Source organism: Nanorana parkeri, unplaced genomic scaffold (genome assembly GCF_000935625.1).
Source record: "Nanorana parkeri isolate BGI_ZX_2015 unplaced genomic scaffold, ASM93562v1 scaffold149, whole genome shotgun sequence".
NCBI classification, from domain to species: domain Eukaryota; kingdom Metazoa; phylum Chordata; class Amphibia; order Anura; family Dicroglossidae; genus Nanorana; species Nanorana parkeri.
In genome coordinates, this window is record NW_017306417.1 from 110,493 (window position 1) to 128,747 (window position 18,255).

At 42.1% G+C, this 18,255-nt stretch overlaps 1 protein-coding gene across 2 annotated transcripts in view; it reads left to right on the forward strand.

Moving 5' to 3' along the window:
* Window positions 1-18,255, forward strand: part of STK39 (serine/threonine kinase 39) — a 245,451-nt gene that overhangs the window by 18,436 nt on the left and 208,760 nt on the right. The window lies entirely within an intron of this gene.

The following is an 18,255-nucleotide window of genomic DNA, read 5'->3' on the forward strand; positions in this document are numbered from 1 at the left end:
GTTTTTCCAGACCAAAGACGTATGAAGACACTTTTTCGCAACGTGATTTGTATCTACAGTTCTGCTTTAGGATAACAGGGATTCCTGCTTGTAAGAGATGCTGGGAAATTTGTTCTACAGATAAAGATCTCTACTTATTTAACATCTGCTAGAAGGAGATAATAGAAATGTATTGTCTGCTTTTCAGACTCATTATTGTCCTGCATGATAAATATTCCGGAATGTTAATCTAAAATTGCTGAGCTTATATTGCCCTTGTAAAATGGGTGTTGGTGCTAAATACAGCTTTTTCAAGGCTCTGATCTGATTATTCACTACTGGATTCATAATTATGCAAATATGCTGCCCATGTACTGTAGCCAGTCAATTTGTTTACCCCGCTATTAACATAATTGGTTTCTTAACATCTTGCCCTAGCTATAAATCTGCCATATGCTTGAGGTTTATCTGAAATTCTCCTATATACTGGTATTCAAAATTAAATGTGCACTTTAGATATTTTTGAGTTCCAAAAACCCAGTGTGTTGCAAAGCCCAACTTTAGCTAAGAAAAAATGAGCCAAAGCTTGACCAGCTCCTTGTTGCTGGTTTATCAAAGAAGAAATATTGGGAAAGTAAAATGTACTCTTCCCAAAACTTAAAGCTAGCGTGGTACACTGCAGGTGTACCATAGATTGAGAGTGATCACAAACTGCTAATTGCTTAGCTCACGGCTTCTCCCTGCAGAGAGCGGTGACTGTCAGTTACCACCCCGCACAGGTATCCATCCTCTCCTCTCTGTTCCCCCAGCACTCATTGGATGGAAAAAGGGGAGGGGTGGACACAGCTGACTCTAGAGAGGCAGAGCCAGCTGTCAATCCTGGATCCTGGGGTGGAACCCAGCAATATTGTCTGTATCTTTCCTGGCTGCAGCGCGGCAGTAGGCTGCTAGATGCTGACTTTGGGTCACAGCAGTACATTAGTAAATGTACTGCTGTGATCCAAAAGAGGACTAAAGCCAAAAAAGGTTTGGCTTTAGTTCTCTTTTAAGGCTACCAATCACATTGATGGACTATTAAAGAAACACGGGAGGGGCGGGAGTAATCTTGACTTTTCAGGCTCAAGTCAGTAATTCCATAAATGAGTGCCCTGGATTTCAGGGCTTTTTGGGTGCTTGAGAGTTCGGGAGGTGCCTCACTGTGTCTGAATTAAATTTCTTATGTTGTGCATGAGATGAAGACATGTGAAAGTGCAAAACCGACCCACGTAGTGCTGATGATTGGTAAGGGCCCTCTGCTTTGAACGCTAGTTCAACTGTATTAAAAGTTCCATGAAATAGCACTGTAGATAGAGCGAATGGACTTTCTTTTGGCACACTCACTGAAACCCTTTGTTATGGCATTCCCTGTGATAGCCTACAGCAGTCATATACAAATACCCTATAGGAGTCAGTGGTAAAATATTAAATTAATAGATAAGTGCACTGTAAAACAAAGTCCACTTATAATTTAGGCCCCTTTAAGCCGGTATCACCACTCCATTGCTCCCAATACTTACCGAATTCCGAGGAGCCCGGCCTTAGTTGTTTGTCAACATCCTGCAGCCAATGTCTACTTCTCCTGACCATGCCTGTGCAGTAAATCCCCATTGACTTCTACGGGGCTCGTCTTCTTCTGTCTCTCGGCCTGGGAAAAGGGCTGTCAGGAAACCAAGAAACCAGACAGAAACTGAAAGTGCAGGTTAACCATAAAAGGAGTTTATAGGAAAGTGACAGTAAACAAAAATGACAAAAAACAATGGAGAAAATCGAGGACGTCGTTGGTGCTAAGCCAGTGGCCAGATGCCAAAGCAGGTAGTCAGCCGAACCAGGTCAGGGAACACTGAGAGCGGGATGAACGGAAACAATAGTCGGGTCATACACGGAGAACAGGAACAACAGCAGAGCACTTGGTAGATCTGAACACACGCAAAGGCGGAGAAGAAATTAACAAGCTAATGGTTAAATAGTGAACTGGTGCTGCATCATCACTCTGAGACAGGAAGTTGCCAGGAGTTTTACTAGTAGTTGCAAAACAATGATGTTTATGGGTTTGGTCACAAGAAGTTGCCAAAGGGGAGCGAACAGACACACTGCACAGAAGACAGGCTGCAGCTCAACTGGACAATGAAGGATAAGAACCTCTGACAAGGGCCCCCATAGAAGTGTTCATTATCACCCAGTATTTTTTCCCAACAGATTAAAAAGTGATCATTCTGTAATTCTCTTTTCTCCATAGAAAAGGCAGCAGTCCTTGCAGCACCCAGGCACCACACGGAATATCAGCCAAATGGGAGGAGTTCTTGAATCCTTATAGTCAAAATTCACTTGGTCTGCTGTGTTTATGTTGACTGAGTTGTGGAGGGTATTGATAAAGCGCACAATATTATTCTGCTCTGTGTCATTTTGTTCTGTGTTCTCCGTACTTACAGCTGTAATCTGCTTATGTTTACCTTTTGATAACTGAGCACATAGAAGAAATTGAGAAATCAGGGCAGGAATATCTTTTATTGGATGTTTTCCACCTGGAATCGATTGGAAATTGGTAAGTAAATACTAGCTGCTCTGCTGCAATTAGCAAAACTGAAAGTAATAATAAAGAGAAAAGAGGAAGCATTTATATCACTCTCTTTTAGACGGTAACTTGCACTTTTAACGGGATTTTTTTGTACTTTTTGCTACAAACATTTGTTTGCATCCCTTTTATTTGTAAAACCTCTTTGTTTGATAAATAAATATGTAATGCAGGGTACATCAAAGATATTGCATCCATGCAAGCCAGGCTTTCTAATAAAGTCAAGCACTCCTACGAGCTTGTTGGCAGCTTTTGTATAACTGACTAATCCAAATGATGGGAGAGGAAGAAGAGACTTCTCTGAGTCACTAAGTTGTGTGAGCTGTTCCTTACTTTTCAAACAAATGGCAAACGCACTCATCGATTCATAACTAGCTTTAAAGCAATATCCAAGAACGAATCTTCCGTACACAGTTTAATCTTTGAGCAAAGATAAGCTGTACACTAACACACAACCCTAAAGTTGCCACTGCTCCAAACTCGCTCCTGTGGTGGACTATAATTTCAATACACATTAGTAAACTAAACATGAGATTGTAGTCCATTGAGTGACCTTCGAGTGGTGGCTATTTTACAACGCACACAGGGACCATGGGGAACAAAAGTAGCCACCCTCCAGAAGGAAGGACAGTGTCAGCACCAATTCAGAGAGGATTTGAGGATCTACAGCCGAGTGATTGGCTATTAATGTTAATCTGTCACAAAAGAAAATACCAAAATACAAAAAAGCTGAAGCGAATCAGCTTTAAAGTGAGTAATATCTACAAGCCTCAGTACTTGTATGCAGCTCATAAGTCAGAGAGCTCAGCATCCATCTGAGGCTGTAGAGAAAGGCATTCAGCTTCATGACAGATTCCAAATTACTTATTGGCATATAAAGCCAAAAGAAAAGACCCAATGATATCGTAATTTTTTAACACATCATAAATGGATATATAATACTTTTTAAGGTACTTGAATGAATTTTTAGGATTCAACTCCTGAGCTTATTGTGACTTCAATAGTATATATTTTTTATTTAAGTAGTAGACCCTTCCAGATAGCGCTGGGTTTCTTCACCTTACAACCCTCACCTCGCATGTGCTCCCCATTCATGTCAGTGCTGTCAATCATAGTGTGCTAGCACTCGCCAATGATCCAGAAAGTTAAGTGGCGACCCATCACAAATACATCCGTCACCCAAATTGGGTCCCGAGCTATAGTTTAGGAAACTGTTTTAGATGATCCGAAAAAGGAGAATGTAGCTAGAGAGGACTGTAACTTATCCGCCGAGACTTTACCCTGTGTGTGGGGGCTATTGGAAACCCAGCAGATGATCCGACACTACTCTACTCCCCCCAAAATATAGAAATCCTTGTGTATTCATCACACTGGACTTCTCTTGTAATAAAACAGGAACCTTTCAGTAATGGGTCCTAATAGCGTCTAGCAGGGTTTTCTTTTCCTTTCATTACCCATTTATAAAGAGTTTTCTGTCATTTATTTCTAATTGTTATATAAATATTACTGTTAGGCTAAAGTGAGATTGTGAGTGCAGATGCTTTGGTAAGTAATGAATTTGAAAAGTAGAAATTTTTTCTGTCATTACCCTTCATAAAGAGTTTTCTGTCATTTATTTCTAATTGTTATATAAATATTACTGTTAGGCTAAAGTGAGATGGTGAGTGCAGATGCTTTGGTAAGTAATGAATTTCCCTTTTAGCTTTAATGTTCCCGAATTACATTGCAGTTTGTATCTGTGGAAATTCTTTTTTTTTTTCTTTTAGTGTGTTAATGACTTGACTGTCATGTGCTTATGTGACTGTAGCCAGCAGCAAACCTATTGATATAATGGAGTGATGCTCGGCTGAACTAATGCAGTCACTATGACCTTGAGATGCATGTGATAAGCGGAGCATTATCACATTATCCAGCAGTTCGGCTTCATTCTCTGAAAGTGTAGAAATAATGGGGACAGGTAAATGAAATGTCAGGGTGAGCCTAATGAAATGGAAGCCTCATATTTTGTTTTTAAAGCAGACCAGTCATTAAAATTGACACTACATATGAGTCGGCAGGGCACATATCTGCATTACTAAATTACATTATTGTTTTACTTTTAACCATTACTTGTCAAAATGCAAAAACACACTTTATGGGGTTCCTCCTTATGGGTACTTGCATACTGGTGCCTGGGACCAAGCAATATAACATTCTAGCAAATTGCTCTGCTCGGGAGCCACAGGTGCTACATACAGCTGCCCATAAAAATCAATGGCTATACGCAGGTATACAACAGTATTTGCATACGCCGGTACATCCCTGGATGCAGACAGGGTTGTATGTCCATACGCATGCACGTTTATGCAAGTATTGGTGTATACTTGCCATTTATTTCTGTTTCCAACAGAATGCAGGGGCAGTCAGGGTAATATGCTGACATTTTTCTTTGTGCAGCCCCAGTTGCCCATGCGCAATAAGCTATAATGGATCAAAACCCAATCACTAAAATCTCGTATAAACATTACCACCATTACCATAGACACTGAAAGTGGGTGGAGCCTGCTGGTGATGCCGAGGTACTAGTTTTCCATCAGGTCCACTCTGCTACTGATTGACAGCAGGCAATGGGAGAATTCCATAGCCAATAGCAAGCCGTCTATTGGCTATGAAATCTGCCTGCTGTCAATCACAAGGGAGGTGGACCTGATGGGAAAATAAGGTCTTAGTTCCCCATCAAGCTCTGCCCACTGTCAGTGTCATCGGTTGCTAAGAGGCTGTTGGCTATATAGTCGACAACATCTTGGTAACCAATTACTCATCTCCGATCTCATTCAACTGCAAGCTGGGAGATTGCCCGGTCAACAGCTGAATGTACACAAAGGGGCAGGGGATTCTGGCTGACATAATTACTCAAAGCGTTAACCCACATACAGCCTCCTATACCCCATTCATTACTATGATTTGCTGTATGCCGCAGCTGGTTGTCCTGGGCATAGAAATATGCCTTCATGCACCCATATGCAAGAGGTCTAAATGCCATCAAGTTAGGTTTTACATTTGCTTTAAAGTGGACCTTTACCCATATCTTTAACCTTACAATCTAAGGTCCCTCTCTTACACGCATACAGGATCAATTTAGACAGGAGCCAATAACCCTTGAAGCATGTCTTTGGAGTGTGGAAGGAAACCTACGCAAGCACAGGGAGAACCGGTTATTCGAACTGGGGACCCCAGTGCCGCAAGGCAGAATCACTAACTACCTTATATCCATCGCATTTATGTATACTAATGGATAAACAAATGAAAAGATGATGGTTTTCCAGTAATGATTAAATATTCATCTGATTAGAGAGATGGAATTGTTGGGAGCGGCAGATGTGTAGGATGTCAGGTGTGAGTGTAGGCAGCTGTTCTCGGAGCACCTGTGAGTGGTTCTAATGGGTTTGGACTAATTATACCTGATTGCTTCCAAATCAAATTATAGACAGCACGGAAAAATTAACATTTATGTCTTTTATTATTCTTTTTAACGTGCATCTCCAGCTGTAAATAAAGAAAAAAAAAACCTCTGCATACAGGGGGGAAGGGGGAACCCAAAAATAAAAGTGGAGTTACACTTCAATGAATAAACATTTAAATTACACACATCTGTTTCAGAGCTAATGGAAGCTCTAAAGTTTTTTTTTTTATGTCACAATACAATTCTTTTATATTATATTAATGTCGATTGATGTACAACACTTGAGCCTTGAGCCTTTTGTTGCGTTTCTCCCAAAGTGTGACAATGTTTAGCACACACAATCCTGTTATTTTCAATGGTGCTCATTCTCACCTGTGCATTGTGTAGCTTGCATGTTATTGCAACGCAATAACGTAAACTGGGCCTAAACCTTTCGTTTTATTTACAATAGGTTTTTGCATTTTGAAAAAAGAGGTAAAGCCATGTGATTGAAAGGTGACCATTGTCAGCCAGTTTAATATGGGTTGTTCCAACCCTGTAAGTGCCACCTTTGCTGGACAGCTTTGTCTGCTACAGGAAATGGAAACTTATGGGTCTATTATTGCTATCTTATATCTATCAAACTGTTTTCAATTACGGCACCCTTAAAAAAGTCTCGAGGTACCCCAGTCTAAAATGCTTCAAAATCTCTGTTCGGGGGCTTAAAGCTGGACTCCGGCCTTCCCGTCAGTCTTTAACAGTTGTACAGGCTCCTGTACTACAATTGCTTACTCAGATCTCCCTGCACACTGAGTATCTCATAATGTGCATTGGAAGCTGCAGCAAGTCAGATTGAGCCTGCTTCAATTCCTGGCTGGAGGACATCCAGCATCATCTAGCGCTTTCATTCATTGAATGTCAGTTCTTTCAGTCATGAAGGTTCAGCATGACATGTGGATGTTACCTAGAGTGGTGTGCATGCAAATACAGTCTACTTAGAAACTCCAACTCCTCCAGACTGTTACCCACCCATCAATGCATTTTGATATGGGAACAGGAGCAGCTATTTGTGCATACGTTTTGCCCTGCACACACACACCTAATTTAGGGCCTGTTCACACTAGCCATTTCAGTGGATTGGCTAGTGTGTTGTGACAGCTCTGGTAGTATGCGTTGTATTGCATGCTGCTGGAGCTATCACTGTTTATAGTTTGTTTATGTTTTTTTTTTTTTTTACTTTTATCTAGTGTGTTTAATGTTTTCACTCCATTCAGGTTCCCACAGGGCAGCACGGTTTGCTTTACTGCCGTGTAGTGACCTGTGGTGGGATCTAGTGCACTGCAATAAAATGCAGCATGTTTGCCTTTTATTGCAGTGCACCACACACTGCGTTATGTAAATAACAATGCAGGCTACCGCACTATGTATGAGTAGGCCCTTAACTGCTTGCCGTCTGGCCATTGCAATTACACGTCGGATGGCTCACACTTGAGGACGGGTGGATGGTTTTAAATGTCTTTTACTGCCCGCCTGCATGGGAACATTTTAAAATTTTTTGCAGCCATTGATGGATGTTACATACTGTACATGTACGCAGGCAGCTATAAAGCCGCCCTATCGCTTGTATGGTGCTGGGGAAATGTGTGCCTCCCGCCGATGTTGCCGGTTATCCTGGGCTCCGGGACTGGCACAGCAGCTCTGTGTACCTCGATCGGAGGGAGATCAGTACACTTCCAGTGGCTGAGCTCCCCTCATCACTAAAAGCAGAGGCGATGTGAATGACATCACTTACACTTTTAGCCTGTAATTTCTCTAGCTGCTGCAGCCAGAGAAGAAGCTGGTAAAGCACGATCTCTGCTTCATCTGGGTCTATAGGGGACATTTGGGGTCCACTAGACCCCTGATGTCCCCATAAAGAGGACCTATATAAGAACAGAAAAACAGAAATATATATATATATAAAATTTAAAAACAATTTTTTTAAAGTCCTCTCCCCCACATACACACACATATACAAACACAAACATGTGTCAGGTGCACCTGTGTGCGAAAGTGACATTTGCACCACACAGGTTACATATCACTGCAAACGTCAGATTGCGAGCAAAGATTCTAGGGCCATCAATCACTGTTAATACTAAACTGATGAGCGGTAAAAGCTTTTAAAGCGTCGCCTAAGGGCAATTTTGGGTATGGTAGTTTTTTTGCGATTTCGCAGACACACACAACTTTAAGGCTCGACAGGTTTGGTATCTGTTTACCCGACTTGACCAAAGAAATGTAGCAGAATACCTAAATGTATGAAGATAGATTATTTGCAATGTTTTATTACATAACGTAAGGAAAACAGTTTGTTTTTTAAAACTTTTGGTACTTTTTACTTTATATACCCTGTTTCCTCTAAAATAAAACATACCCCGAAAATAAGACCTAGTTGTGACCATTCCCAGGGCTGGTGGTGGCATAAGGGGGAACTTGAAGAGCCACGGGATAGAATCAGCGGTGCCAATGAAGCCAACGCTAGAGGAAGCGAGGCGGCAGCAGAGAGAGCAGTGCCGCATAAGGTGATGCTTCTTCTATAGCGCTGGCTCCTGTCACAGGCGGAGTGATAACAAATACACTCCGCCTGTGAGGAATCGATAGTGAAAGTGCGTTTCGCTCATTCTGGCCAGCGATTGGAAAGGTACAGCCCCCTGATTGCCCTGATCACCCTATTCTTAACTTTGCCATTTTGGATTATTTAATTTGGATTTGCGTTAACTTTGGATTGTTGTACATTAAAACAAAATAAGACCTACCCCGAAAATAAGACCTAGTGTGTTTTTTTAAGCCAAAAAACATATAAGACACTGTCTTATTTTCGGGGGAAACACTGTAGTAAAAAAAAAAAAACCTTCAGTGGTGATGGAGTACCACCAAAATAAAGCTCTATTAGTCCTTTAAAAAGTGGTATAAAATTAATTACGGTACGGCGTGGCATGACGGAATAAATGTTAGTCACGTACCACAGCGCTGAATACTGAAAAATGGCCTGGGCTGGAGGTGGGTGTAATACCCTGGTCTTCAAGTGGTTAAACGAATGTTGTGACCACAAAAGTTTTAATTCCGGATGAAACTTTTCCTAGCACATGTGCATTACAATAGGTAGGATTTTTTTTTTTTTTCCAGCTGAGGACCATATTAACAGTTAGAATTTTGTTCACTCATATAAGAAATTAGAAAGATTTTTAAACCCGCCACTACAGGTGAACAATCGTTGATTTGTCCGCATTAACTATTAGAACATTAAATAAATGTTCCAAAAACTATTTTATTTTTTTATGCGATATGGTCAGCTTAAGTATGTTAACTAACACACACACTTTAGTGCAGTGGATTATGATGAAGTAGGGGGCCCCACTGTATTACAAATCTCATGCGTTCCTATTGCATTTATTTTTCTTTTAACTCTAACTTACAGAAAAAAATTTAGTACTTAACATACTAAATATGTAGATGAAATATAAAAGAAATTACAGATTAACGTGGTCTGTACCCAATTAGCATAATCATTTTGTTCTTAAATCCCTTTCACTCCAGGGGCGTTCACAGAGCGAAATTTTAACATGTTGGTTTTTAATTAAAAAGTCTCTTTTCTGTGCGCTATTAAAGGTCCATCTGCTTTAACTAGCAAACAGCATCCCGGGGTACATTTGACGAGGGTCAGCTCAGTGACGATGCACCAGTGCTGGGTAATTTATCAAACTCCCAATCCAGTCTGCACACCAACTCTTTTAGATGTGTTAAAATAGCTGTGCTCTAACTCTGCAAGCCGATGTGGTATCTGTGGCTCTGCATTCTGCCTTTAGAAGTGATGTCTAAAAGGGAAGCCACTGTCTTTTAATGTATTTTTAGATATACATTTGAAAGAAATCGGTTTAACATAAAAATCTTTTTAAAAAAAGTGTTTGTGTGTGTAGCTCACTTTGTAATTACAAATGTAACATTATTAGTCTTTTGATTCCATAATCTTTGACAATGTAGCCTATTACTCTGCGGATGCCAGTGTAATGAGCCCACTTACTTGGCAAAAGGGTTTCAGACACATTCATGCCAGACACATTCATCCCAAGGTTGGTTCTTTCCTTAAGGTGTCCACACACCTTGCGATAATCGCGGGAAATCCCGCGATCGTACGTTTATCGTAAGGTGTGTGGAAGCCGTGGGACCTCTACTACTGTAAGGTCGCACGACTTTTATCTTAGGAAGGCTGGGCACACACCTTACAACCATCGCAAAACTTTTGTCTTGTGATGGTTGTAAGGTAATTAAAAAAGCGTACGATCTGCCTATCTTGGATAGGCAGATCGTACTTGCGATGATCGCAAGCCGCTCCCCCCTGAGGGGCGGGCTTCCGATGACCGGAATGCCGAACGGGCAGTGTGCGCTTGCGCACACCGGCCCATCCGGCTTTTATCTTATGAACATGCTACACACCCGCCGAACATCGTACGATGCTCGGTGGGTTTTCGAACATCTTCCTAAGATAAAAGTCATGCGACCTTACAGTAGTAGAGGTCGCACGGCTTCCACACACCTTACGCTAATCGTACGATCGCCGGATTTCCCGCGATTATCGTACGATTATCGCAAGGTGCGTGGGCACCTGAACATATTCGAAAACCCGCCGAGCATCGTACGATGTTCGGCGGGTGTGTAGCATGTTCGTAAGATAAAAGCCGGACGGGCCGGTGTGCGCAAGCGCACAATGGCAGTTCAGCATTGCGGTCATCGGAAGCCCGCCCCTCAGGGGGCGCGGCTTGCGATCATCGCAAGTACGATCTGCCTATGCAAGATAGGCAGATCGTATGTTTTTAGTTACCTTACAACCATCGCAAGACAAAAGTCTTGTGATGGTTGTAGTGTGTGTGCCCAGCCTTAGGGTTCGATAAAGTATGGAGCCAATATAAGTCGCTTTAAGGGCTCATTCACATCATAGCCCTGCTTTGGCATGGTCTTTGACTTGCACTGAGATTAGTTTTAACATGCGCTGCAGTGCATTTTTTTTTATAGTCTCTTTTTTTTATTCTTAATGTAATGCTCTTATCTTGTATTGCAATGAGTTGCAGCATTTTGAAACAAGCTGTGTTGCTCAAAAATGCTACACATCCTATTTCTTTTTTTTCCATCAACATCAATGCACACATTTGTGTGAACAAAGACTAAAGGACATATGGCTGTTTGCTTTTTCTCTGCATTGAGACTGCATTGGGCAAAGAAGGCCAACAGTGGTGGTGTGAATGAGCCCTGAAGATGAGCTAGGAACAATTTATCATGCAGATTGCATAGAGAGAAGAAGGGTGGAGTGAGCACAGATTACCTGAAGGTATTGTGCCTGAACACATTCATCTGAGCATCTTTTTAGGCTCTCTTCTGTTCTTGCAGGCTGTGGCGGCTGGAATACCACTGGGGTGCCATTGTAAATAACTGGCAAAGCAATACACTGCTCAGATTGGTGTGCATTGTTGTAACGCATGGCTTACCAAAGGCATAGGTATAAATCCAGCCTTAGGGCTTGCACAGAATTACCATGGCTGTAGGGGAGGCTGGCAAGTTCTACTGAATACCACCTGATAGAGTCTTGCTACTCTGGCACTCCAAAATTGTCCATCCAGCAAGACTCAAGTGCCTGACAATGGATCTTCATGGCAGGATTAGCAGATATTATTCTATAAAAAGCTGCAGATTTTAAAAAACATTGTCAGATATCAAAGTATGTCTTTTGAAATTACATTGCCATGTTATGGGATATTGTGATTAAGTTATTTATTTACTTTAATGACCAATTCAGCCCTGTCTGTTAGCCAACCCTTAGGCAGTCTTTTCAGGGATGTGGATGTTTTATTTCATTGATTTGTGCTTGGATTGTAGGATGCATATTTACACACATTAGGGTAGAAGTGGGGAGCACTACCTGACATCTCCAACTCTGATTAATATTAGTGAAAGGTGATAATGATTGGCTGGACTTTTGTAGGGTCCTGGGAGATCAGTAACTATGAACAATCTGTTTGGTTCCTTAAATTGTCTCCCAGTTTTAACAGCCATCTTATTTCTACAGCAACTTCCACTGACAACACTGGGGTTGGAAAAAAAAAAGGTAGGGCCCATTCAATGCCAGTGTGTTAACTGGCACATCATGTGTTTTGAGTTAAAGGAGAACTATGGGGTATTTTTCCCCATAGTTCTCCTTAGGTTAGGGTAACGGGAGGACACAAACTAGCGTCCTCCCGTTACCCTAAGCTCAGTATACCGCAAGCTACAGCTCGCGGTATACTGAGGCGCCGCAGCCGGAGCGGATCCCGACTTAGACAACGCGATCCGCCCAGCTGCGTGAGTGACAGCTGGCTCTGCATATCTAGAGGCAGAGCCAGCTGTACCCGCCCCCTCCCCCGTCCGTTCCGCCAGTCAGCGCTGGCAGATCGGAGCGGGGAGAGGGGAATCCAGCCCCTCCCCCTGTCACGGCAGAGAGCCGTGACAGGATCGAGAGGTGAGCAGACCCGGTATGTGTTCGCTCACCTCCCGATCTACTGAGCCGACCTGTGACAGTCTCATTGTCACAGGTCGGTTGGAACTATGAGGTGAGTGAAAAGCACTCACCTCATAGTTCTCCTGGCAGCATGAGCATTTGAATGAGCGGCGCAATGCAGCACAACAAACCCAAAATCACATCTGCAGCCTCTTAGTAACAGTGCACTGTAATGCATGGTAGTACATTATTGTGTCATGCACTGCAGTACACTGTAGGTGCTTTGTAGAGGTACATCAAAGTGAATAGCACCACAGTGCACGAAGGCACGGAAGGTGTTCTGCAATGCACTGGTGCGAATGGGCCCTTAAGCTGTAGCAGTAATTTGTTTGGTACTTTCTGTATGACTTTACACGGTTGGATAAACCAGCATGTGCAACCATTAGCAGCCTATGACTGACTGAGGCTTCATACATATGGGTTCTACATGTAGAAGAAAATCTAATGTGAACTAAGGCTGCCTTTCCCCAAACACCAAACACTCTGGGAAATTTGCAAGAAGGAACTGTGTATCTTAGTGACTTAGTGCTCTGTATATTTCAGATCTGCATTTAGGGGGTACTACTTTTCAATCGTCACTGAAATTAAGCATTTTGTGCTGACAACGCTAGTTGACCGGCTGTCATGCTGCCCTTCTAAATTTAATACATTCTGATTCTTTGAATAGAAACCAGACAATGATCATTCTCAGAAAGAGAGATCAGTAGTTCCAGCTTTGTTATGGTTAGTTTACCACTTTCCATTTTGAATGGATTGATTAGTTAAATTTAGGGATTGGTCTATCCTTGGCCAATGGTGTTGCTGGCCCCCTGCCTTTTATTAATAGCCCTCCTCCTTGGCTGGCTGAGAATAATTGAATGAAGAAAAAGTAAGGTAGGTCTATGTATGCATCTTATTGGTTCTTATTGTCAAAATCCTGCCACGTCTTCTATTCTTCTTTCTGATGACAGCAACAACTGAACTCCTACGTCATCCCCCTGTGTCTGAGATGCTCACCACCGTTCATTGTACTCTTAGCTAAGCCCAGGAAATGTTACTTCTGTATGGTACAAATTGCATGCTCATTGTAATTATAAATAGACAAGCAATTAGACAGTAGGAATGTCTCACATAGCTATTAATTATCCATGGTCTCCATAGTGATGTGAGGTCCAAATAGATCGGGAGCATGTTGTCTCAACAAAGGGCAAAGATGCAACTAGCAGAATAATTGTTCTGGGTTTTTATTAGAACATGTGACCTGTTTGTTTTGGGTTTTTTTTGTGATAGTTTAGTGCACCTGGTTTAGGGCAATCCTGATGTCAGCTCGTGGAAGTCACCAATTCTTTTTCATTTAAAGAACAAATTTAAAAATTCAAGAACTTTTTGGTCTTGGCTGCATATAACATTTTGTATTGCATAGTAACAAATTAGCTAAAGTGATACTAAACTCAGGAGTTAAATCTTAAAAATGCATTTAAGTACCTTAACTATTAACAAAAATGTATCTTATTTGTATATCACTTGGCTATAGAGCCTCAAATCATCTCTGAATTGGTTTTGACACTCTCCTTCCTTCTGGAGGGGGGCTACTTTTGTTCCCCATGGTCCCTGCGTGTGTTGTAAAGTAGTCACCGCTCCAAGCTCATTCCTGTGATGGACTACAATCTCACATTTAGTTTACTAATTTTATTGAGATTGTAGTCCATAATGAGAGCTCGCTTGGAGTGTACTCCATTGAAACGGGGTCTTTGTCAGGCTAGCTCATAGTGAATAATGGCAATGGTATACATGTGACAGGAGCCTATAGAGATGCAGGATATGCATGTTAATAGAAGACCCCAATAAAGAACACTATGCATGTTGGCATGCTTGATGCATATGTGCTGGCATTTGTAGTTCATCAGCATCTTGAGTATGCCAGGTTGCTCATGCCTCGATCACAATATTTTTTTTAAAATTGTGTTGGATGTAAGCCGTAAGTACAGTAAATATAGTAGCAATATCTTCATGAATGGAGCTGTCTTGCATGCAGAAGGGAATGCGATGAGAAAACATAGTGATCTCTTGTCTTTCCCCTTAAGGTAATTCCATCTAATTACAAAGACGTTCCATCTCCTACTGCTGGCAAAAACTGTATTGACTTTGTGAGCAGCTTTTGTTCCTGGCCCGGATGCTGAATTAATATAGTAGAATTTCTTTGTGTTTAGCTAAGGAGTGTAAGAAAATCTTAATTCTCGTCTAACCATCCGATTTAGAGGTGATGGTATTAACATGTCAGACGATCTTACCTTGTTTTGATTCGAGATGTAACATTTCCTATAATAAGACTACTATAAATGCTTAAAGGGGTTCTAAACCCTCCGTTTTTTTGGCCTATATCTACTGCTAGCAAGTTTAACAGCGGTTTACACTTACCCTGTTTTCACCGCGCGCTCCTGCCCGAGAATCCGAAACTGCTCAGGCGGCCGCAAAGCATCTTGGGGCGGGCGCATGCACAGTCCGGTTTTCGGGCGGGAGACGAGCAGAGACGCAAGGTAAGTCTATGGACGCGTGCACCCGCATGCAGACACCGCTGGATCGTAAGTGCCTGCAGCAGAGAGGAGTCAGCGCTGGATCGGAGAGCCGCGGCACAGCTGGAGGGACAGATGAAAACATCAGGAAAGAAGAGGGAGATCGGATTAAGAAACCTAATTTAAGGGAAGTGCTAACATTGGGGGGAGGGAATTTTTTTTAACTTTAATGTCACTTTAACTAGAAATAAAACAACTCTGTGTACTTGGTAGAATAGAAATTGAATACAGAGTAGATGTTTATGTTGACCTAAACTCAAAAAGTGAAGGTTTGGTATGTTGTCGGAAACATTTAGGGGGTTATTCACTATGGAGCCAAAGGATACAGCCATTGCTTTGGCTGATCCTTTGGCTATCTTAGGCCTCCGGAGCCCTTTGTGACCGAAGGGCTGCTGTACGGGCAATTCACAATAGCCCGTACAGCAGACAAAGCAGCTGAGCGGCTCAGCTGAGCTGAAGACATATGCTTTGGCTCGACTGAGCCGAAGTGACAGCAGAAGCATGGAGAAAGGTCGGCTGAAGCCGGCCGATCTCCAGTCAAATGACAGCTGGGCGGCTGTGATCTCACGGCCCGCTCCGCCCAATTGTAATGACAGATCAGCGTCTCCAAATAACCTGGGACCCTGATCTGTCATTAAACAATAACAACTGGGTCAGAGCCGGCCGTGACGTCACGGCCAACTCTGCCCAGTTATTCATTGGCCGGGACCTGCTAGAAGACTCTGGCAGGTTCTGGCCAATAGGAAACAGTTGGGTGGAGCTAGCTGTCACTGCTAGCTACGCCCAATTGCTTTTTCTTTGGCGGCGTTTTTTAAAATTATTTTAAATTTTCTTTTTTTTCTTTCTTTAACCTCTTGCCGTCCGCCCGTAGTAGAAAAACGGACGGACGGCACTGCTGCATCTGCGGGTTGCCGTCTCCAGACGGCAATTTTTTTCTGCTCGCGCGCCCCCTAGCAGAAATTTTCTTTTACATTTTCCTATTTATTTACATTTTTTAAATAATTTTTCAACTTTTTTTTTTCCTTATTTATTTCACTTATTTTCGATTCTGCTCTGTACCTCGGTGGTACCGAGCAGAATAGCCGAGCGAACCCCGAGTTCACTCACTGCCGTTTGGCCCCCTATGAGAATAGGGGTGAATGGCAGCGAGTGAGCTGACAGAGCTTCGGCTCAGCCGATCCAGATGTTGGATCAGCTGAGTCGAAGTCCCTCTGCACTTCGGCTCAGCCATGCAGAGCATGTTCAGCTGACTGAACGCAGCCTATGTATGGCTGAAATCAGCCGTACTGAGCAGGAGTGAATAGCCAAACGTCATTAGGCTCACTTCACTTCGGCTGAGTTATTCCGGCAGCTTTGTGAATAACCCCCTTAGAAATGTTAATTGTGCCTTGGAGCTATCCTGAAAAATTTAACCTTTTGTGTTGAATTCCTCCTGAAACATAGCAGAAGACTTCCTGGTATGTGAGTGTGCCTGGGCACTCCTGTGTCCTACAGTCTTAGAGTAGCGTGAGATCTGAATCACTGCTGCCTCTGACTGCTAGGCTCACAAGAGTTGAAAGTGGCAGAACACTGACACACTGCATGTAAACGTATGTGATATGACTACATGCCCTCACCAGTCATCAGATCACCAGGCAGCAGAGCAGCAGTTCTGACCTGGGGAAGCAGAGCCCTGCTCCTCTACCAAGATGGCAGCAGCCACACAGTGATACATTGCAAAACAAGGCATGACAAGTCAGGCAATACTGGCGACTAGTCATTTTCCCTCTGCTTGCCTTTTTCAGGCACATTATTCACACTTTAGGTTTTTTTAAAACAAAGTGACATGGATCATAATTAAAACAATACCCAGTAAACTTACAGATAATTTAGACACATTTTTGGTTTGAAGCCCATGGGTCACACTGTCTACCACCAGACTTTGACCACTATGTCTTGGAGCTGTAACAGTCTACTACCAAAGGAGTAGGGAAATTTAAAGATGTCTTATTCAACCTATGCTGTCCTTTATCCTGGCCATCTGTACCCTTCCTGTCTAACATCTCTTGCCTTCCAGTATATCCAGTATATATATAGATATATATCTATATATATATCTATATATATAGATATATATATAGATATATATATAGATATATATCTATATATATATCTATATATATATATTGTATATATATTCCTTTCCCCTGTTAAGACTTGCCTCTACTCTTTCTGGTAATTAATATAATCCTACTAAATAGATAGCAATGTTAACCTCAGCTTTATTTTAGTTATGGCTTTTACCACTGTTTGTCTTGGCAGTGTTAAGCACTATTTGATCAAATACAGCTATTTTTACATTCACACACTGAAATGCTGGCTATACCTTGGTACCATGTTGTGTATATATACTGCTTATTGACACCAGCTGTTAAAAAACCAATAAAATATATTGAACAAGGAAAAAAGGCCAGAGGCTTCCGAGACCTTTCAATAGCAAATTTAAAATATCATTCTAGGACTCTCCTAAGCATTGCCTACGTACATGCTGGCCTTATTACACATCCCCAGTGGCAACCCTTTCAATCTATCACTTACAATTTGTGGGGTCTCCATACAGCTAACCGTGATTCATGATGCATTGCTGGAGATAGGCACAGACATGTTATAGCTCCCACAGACTTTCACTGGGGCAGGCACAGAAGATAAATTATTCAGGGTTCCTGTTCTGGGAAATTGGCAAATTTACACATTGAAAGCCTTCCCATGTTTAGGAAATGGTAGTTCTTAGTTCTCTACTATAGATCTGCAGTGGGCTGCCCAATATTTCCCCTATACTCTCTTTGCCGGACTGTCAAAATGATCATTATCCATCATCGTCTGCCTTATTAGATACCTTAATGACTATTGAGAAAAAGATGTCAATAGTTGGTTTTACTTAACATATTGTATGCATAGCTAGGCACAGACCAGCTGTAGAGATACAGTTACTGTCACTTTCACTTGCATTTCCTTTGACACATCAAGTAGATTGCTCGGCTTTGATTTCAAGTTCAACGATGCACAGATTGCTTTTTCATTTTTTTTATATTAAGTGATCCAGTCCCATAGTTCTATCATTTGTTTCCCATAACCCCCCCCCCCC